Below are 6,729 nucleotides of genomic sequence, written 5' to 3' on the forward strand. Positions count from 1 at the left end.
TTCCACAGCGTGTCTAGCTCCTCTTTCAGCAGTCCCAGATACAGATTGATGTCATTCCCTGGTTGTTTTGGCCCTTCAATTAGTATACTCATGTGAATGTACTTCCTCTTCATGCACTTCCAGGGGGAAAGGTTGTACATCCACACAAACACAAGCCAGGTGCTACGTGTGCTTCTCTAGCTGCCAAACGGATTGACTCCATCGGTGCTCGCGCCCAGCCCGATATTCCTTGGATCATCCCCAAATTCTGGGTATTCAAAGTTCAATGCTTGCGACTAGCTCGCATCCTTAGGGTGACTCAGCATCTTGTCTTTTTTATTTATCTCCAGATCATTTCCGTCATCTTCACGCTTCTTCTCCTCCCTATCCGCGTGCCAATGCAGGAGCTTTACTTCCTTAGGGTCCGCGAAATACCGCTACAGACAAGGAGTGATCGGAAAGTACCACACCACTTTTCGAGGAGCTTTCTTCCTCTTCTTGTATCGAGTGATGCCGCACACCGGACATATGGTAGACTCCACGTGCTCGTCCCGATAAATGATGCAATCATTCATGCACACATGGTATGTCACGTGCGGTAAATCCAGAGGACACACGATTTTCTTCACCTCCTCGAAACTGGTCGGGCACTTGTTCCCCTTGGGAAGACGTTCGTGCCAGAATGACATGTTCTCGTCGAAGCATGCATCGGTCATTTTGTGTTTTACCTTAATTCTTAGAGCCATGAGCGTTACTTTGAGGCGGGTATCCTCTGGCCTGCATCCTTCATACAATGGAGTAACCGCGTCTATCTCCAGTTGATCCAGCTTGGCTTTCTCTCGGGCGGCAGCTCTTGCGTTATCTGTCTTCTTGAGAAGCAGCTCTTGAATATGAGGGTCCTGCACCCAGCCCATCGATGGTCCATCGTCGTCTGCTCTGGCATCTTCATCTTCATGATCATGCCCTTCGTCTTGATCTTCCTCATCATCATGTCCGGCATCTTCTACATGATGACTGTGTACTGCATCATCGTGGTGATCATGTCCTGGAGATTCTTCGTCTTCTCGCCCTCCCTCGCCGCGCTGGCTGTCTTGCTGTCCTTCCTCATTTCTTGCCTGGCCCCCATGGACGACTTGATAGTCATCTTCATCACCTTGCCACCGATAGCCATCCCTGAAACCACGCAAGAGCAGGTGGTCCCGCACTTGTCCGGAATCTGGGTCTGTAATAAGGCTCTTCAGCTTGCATCTTCGACACGGACATCTTATCTCCATCTCATTCTTTTGAAGCATCTCGGCCTTCGAGGAGCTGAAAAACCTATTCACGATGCCTTCGGTCATCGTGCGGACCATGGTCGCCTGCGGGGTAGAGCAAAACGATATTTTAGAACCAAGAAAAAATTTGGCATGACTTTGCCTAAAAATAGGACCAAAAAGAATGCATAATGCCAAATTCTCGTCGAAACGGAAATGAATCAACATTCCGGCAAAATATTGGCAACTACCTCATTTCAAATACCGGTACCTGCAAACACAAACATATGCAACACCACAAACATATGCAACACCACAAACATACGTAGATCTAGGCCATAAAAAGTGCATGTGCACATTGTTGGAGGGATAAAAAAGTAGATCTACAACATAAAGAAAGCTTTCCCCTTACTTACCTATCAAAAAAAGGTAATTTAACCACTTAATTTGGGTGAATCTATGGTGCCAATGAGGTGAGGAGGAGGAGGCAGCCGAGACAAGCTTGGAGGAGGAGGTGGAGAGAATGAAGTGGGGAAAGTGAGTGTGGTAGGTGGCTGTCCAAAATATCTAGCTGCTCTCAGGTTACCAATGGCGCACCACCTAATAATGTGCCATTAGTTACCCTGGTTACTAACGGCACACCTCTTACGTGGTGCGCCATTACTAGTTTTGCAAAAAAAAAAATTGTTAGTAGTGGCGCACCGTGGTTGTGGTGCGCCATTACTAGTTTGAACTAGTAATGGCGCACTTTACCCTGGTGCGCCATTACTAGTTTTGAAAAAAAAAGTAAAAAAAATTATTAGTACTGGCGCACAGAGTGTGTGGTGCCCCGTTACTAGTTAAAACTAGTAATGGCGCACTGTGCCTTGGTGCGCCATTAATAGTTTCGGGAAAAAAATTGGTAGTAATGGCGCACCGTGTGTGTGGTGCACCATTAGTAATGAGGACACTAATGGCGCACCTGTATCTGGTGTGCCACTGCTATATAGCAGTGGCGCACCACATACATGGTGCGCCAGTAATGTCCATATTAGCTATAGCCCTTTCCCTAGTAGTGCGGTGTCGCTCGGCTTGGCGGTCCGGTGACCCGGCGGGGTGGCCGGCGGCGGACGTGGTGGCCGCGCTGCTCCTTGGCGGCGGGGCGGCGTGGTGGTGCGGGGTGGCCGACGTCGCGCCCCAACCCAGATCTGGGCCCTGCGGGCCTCATCTGGGTCCTAGCGGGCCGGCCCCTAGCGTGGCCCCGTTGTCTGCGGCGCGGTGAGGAGGAGGAGCGGCTCGTATTTGGGGCGTCGGCACCGCTGGCGTGCCGGCAGCAGCGCGAAGGTGGGAGCTTTACGGGCCCACGAGGGCTCGGCCGGGCCTGTGGGCCCACGGGCCTGGTGTGCTCCTGCTATTGCGTTCGGACGGCTACCGTCGCTGACGGTGGAGGTGGGGCCCTCCCGCGTGCCGACGGTGCTGATGCCCTAGTCCCGGCTCTGATTCTTCGCCGCGCTATCCTCACTTTGCGGTGCCGTGGTGAGACGGCGTGGGGGCCTCATGACCGCGTTGGCGCATGGTGGTGGTTGGTTTGGTGGCTGGATCCGGAGCATCCGAGGTGCAGGTTGGGATTGGGGGAAACCCCTGTCGGCGTGGCCGACACCGGCGCGGTGGCACCTGTGGGTGCCACCTGACCTTCCGGGAGGGCGTTCGGGGCTACCCTTCCTCTCGCCTCGTCGTGTACCGGGGAAAACCCTTGGCAGCAGCGTCGTCATCATCGCAATCCTTCTGAGGTGTTGATAGGTGCCGGCGCTTCGAAGTCTTGGAGCCTAGTGGAAGATCCCGGTGGACGCAGTGATCGCGAGGCTTCTTCGTTTTTGTTGATCCGCCGTTGTCGGCATTTGTTTCTTTTGCTCTTTCTCTGTCGTTTCTTTTGGGTGTGACTGTGCTGCTTCCGCCCCAGCACCTATCTCTATATGGTTTGGTTGGTTGCTTTGTATACAAAGCGGGGGAAATCCTTTTTCGGTAAATATGAATTGCATACTATATTTGCTTGTAAGAAAAAAACATGAAGTAGAGAGAAAACACAACCTGATATTCAGCAAGGAGATACTTATAAGCCTGATGATCAACGAGCTCCTATCCCTCCTGGAGCACCAACACAATTTTAATCACAACAGGAATTCATCTCAGCAGCCATATGACAATGGATCAGTGTTCACTCACATTTACCAGAGGCAAATCATAGAATCGACAACTACATGCAAAATCCCAAAGCACATCCGCAACGAAATTGAGATTGGACCCACTTGCTGCCGACTCAAGCTATCAGTGGAGAGCAAGCAATCTAGGAATTCAGGGGAGGGGGTCGAGTGGGAATCACGGGAGCTTGCACATCTCTTGGAAGGGGGGCGCCAACCCATGCCGAGGGGCCGCGGCGAGGTGCTGTCATGGTGGTGCTTCGGGGTTGCCATGGGCCGTCGTCCTCGCTGCCACCCGCGACGACGCGCCAATGCTTGTCGTTGCATGTCCGGGAGTTGCAATGGCGCCGACGCCGACGGTCCCAGAGGTCAGCGTAGGAGCACAAATCTGTTATTTGTTTATTTCCTTAAAACCCGTTATTTGCTTCCTAAAAATCTGCCATCTGTTTCCTAAAACAAATTTCTGTAATGAGAGGAATTGATTGGTTTGAATAAGTTAGGAAAGTTAGATTAAAATTTATTATTTGTTTCCTGAAAATCTGTTATTTGTTTTCTAAACCAAATTGCACTAATAGAAGAGATCGATTGATTTGCATAACTAAGTGAATTTAGATCCGTGATTTGTTATACGTTAGGAAAGTTCTGGTTGTAATAAAGAGTGGAGAGAAAATAAATCGATGAACCAGGGTAGGAGGGGTTGGTGGGAAGAGGCGGAAAAAACCAGCGAAATAAAACGGACGAAAGTTATTGGACGAAAATAAACCATAGATAATATTCACCAACTCGGACATTAAGAGTAGAGATACATTGTTTATTGAGAAAAAGTAGATCTGTGCTAAAAAAGGAAATCCAATAAAAATCAACAAAAAACAGAAGAAAATAAAAGACCAAAGAAACCATGAAAGAAACAAAGGAGAGCAAAGTATAATGAAGAAAAAAGAACCGTAAAAAGTCACTGGAAAAACAAAGTATCAAAAAAAGAAAAACCACCAAAAACCAGTGAAAAAACAAAGAAAAACCAAAAGAAATGAAAAAGAAAAAATCCCAAGAAAACCAAAGAAGAGCGAACCACATAGCAACAAAAACGACAGCACCTCTTTTTTTTTGAGAACAGGCAGCACCTCTAATGAGCCAGCTTGATTCGCTCGCCCATAGGGGATTAGGGATACGTTTTGTTTTAGGGGAGCAACTAATTAACGAGCGCTCCTTTGGGAGCCTCGCAACGATCAGCCCCACATGGCGCCCTCACAGCCATTCGCCACGTGTCGCGCTCTGGGCGCTCTCTCCGGATTTTGTTTTTTTATTTTTACGCACGCGTTTTCGGCTTTTTAAAAGGTTTTTTTTGTTTTTTTTGACGTTTTGGTTTTCTACCGGTCTTCCCTAGCTTTTCGACCAAATTTTTTTTTTCGAAAAAAATAATTCTTTTGCGCAAAAAAATGCATTTTTTTCGCGAGAGGCACGGTTTTGCTTTCGCCAGAGGCACGGTTGTGCTTTCGCGAGAGGCACGGGCGTGCCTCTTTCGGAAAGGAAAAAAACGCGTTTTCTGTTTTTTTCTTCTTTCGCGAGAGGCACGATTTTGCTTCCGCCAGACGCACGGTTGTGCTTTCGTGAGAGGCACGGGCGTGCCTCTTTCGGAAAGGGAAAAACGCATTTTCTGTTTTTTTTTCTTTCATGAGAGGCACGATTTTGCTTCCGCCAAAGGCACGGTAGTGCTTTCGCGAGAGGCACGGGCGTGCCTCTTTCGAAAAAGGAAAAAAACGCGTTTTCTGTTTTTTTTACGAGAGGCACGGTTTTGCTTTCGTCAGAGGCACGGTTGTGCTTTCGTCAGAGGCACGGGCGTGCCTCTTTCGGAAAGGAAAAAAACCGTGTTTCCGGTTCGGTTTTTTCGTCCGATTTTTTCATGAAAAAAAAGTTCGTCAAAACCTATGAACATGAGATCTAGTTTTGAAGATCTCGACGCGAGGAATCCAATGACGAAAGCGATTCGAGATTTGGATGCATGGTTTAAGAGATAAAACATTTTAAATAAACGGATCTACAAAAAAAGAAAACTCCCAGGTTGCGACAAGTGGCGCACATGCAGCGCGCCACTGTGCGCCACTTGTCGCAACCTGGAAAAATTAGAGTGATCTCCGCAAGGAGTACTCCTTAATTAGTGATTTAGTTATTTTTGATCTATAATAACAACTTTGGTGCGTGATTAAAGGGCCATCCGAACGGGCCGTAGAGGAGTTTAATAAAAAACAAAACAAAAGAAGAACAGGGCCGTGGAGGAGGCCCTCAGCTCTGCGACGGGATAAGAGTATTATCGTGAGGGATTCAACCAGGCAGTTTTTGCCCTAAGTCGATCTCCGCCACCGCCAGCCACCTCTGCGTCATGCCTTTTCATTTTCATTGTCATCTGTCATGGTCTGCGCCGCCACCGGCGGAGCAAGCAGCTCACGCATGGATCTTCCAGGACATATACATGGCGTTGGTCTCTGTTTCAGCAATACTCCCTCCATTCCACAATGTAGTGCCTCCTCTATCCTCGTGCTTCAACTTTGATCGCAAATTTAACTACCAGGACCGATTGCGGCGGGAGCAAAAATTATATCAGTGAATTCGTATTCAAAAGAAGTTTTCAATTATATATTTTTTTCTCCCGCCGCAGTTGGTCTCGTTGGTTAAATTTATGGTCAAAGTTGAACCTCGGGAAGCGTGGGCGCACTATATTTTAAAATGGAGGGAGTATATTTTTTCGTAAAAGCACGCTTCGAGGAGTTAAAGACTTCATGCGCCTTCAGTTCAGACAACCCATGCGTCTTCAATTCTGTGGCAAGCCTCTTTGCCGTGGAATACATGGCGGTAATGGCTTTGTACATCCGCTGGCGTTGGTTACGCAACTTGAGCGCCATGCCGATAGCCGTCGTCTGCATCCTCGACAACAGCCCTGCAGCGGTCACGATCATAGTCGCCCCGACGTTCTTGTGGGGACATCTTTTTGGGGATCCCCAGTTCGCCACCTGCCTCTCGTGTGTATTGGCGGCGGCGCTCGTCGTCTTCCTCTGGTGGTGCATCTCCATAGACAGGATTCTTTCAAAGAACTCACCACTGCCTCACCTCCAAGAAGAAACATGCAAAAATGGAGGCGTGCTCCATATTTTCACATGTGATTATTAGAGAGGTACCATTGCTAGTGCTTGCTTTGACTTATTATAAATTTCTGAGATTCTGTTAAGGACTGTCTAATCTGGTTGTTAGATGATGCAATAATTCATTGTACTTTGACCGTATGTATTTATTACTTGACATTTATTCCGGGAATCACACCTACTGTA

The sequence above is a fragment of the Triticum aestivum genome, chromosome 3B (assembly GCF_018294505.1).
Source record: "Triticum aestivum cultivar Chinese Spring chromosome 3B, IWGSC CS RefSeq v2.1, whole genome shotgun sequence".
Taxonomy (NCBI): Eukaryota; Viridiplantae; Streptophyta; class Magnoliopsida; order Poales; family Poaceae; genus Triticum; species Triticum aestivum.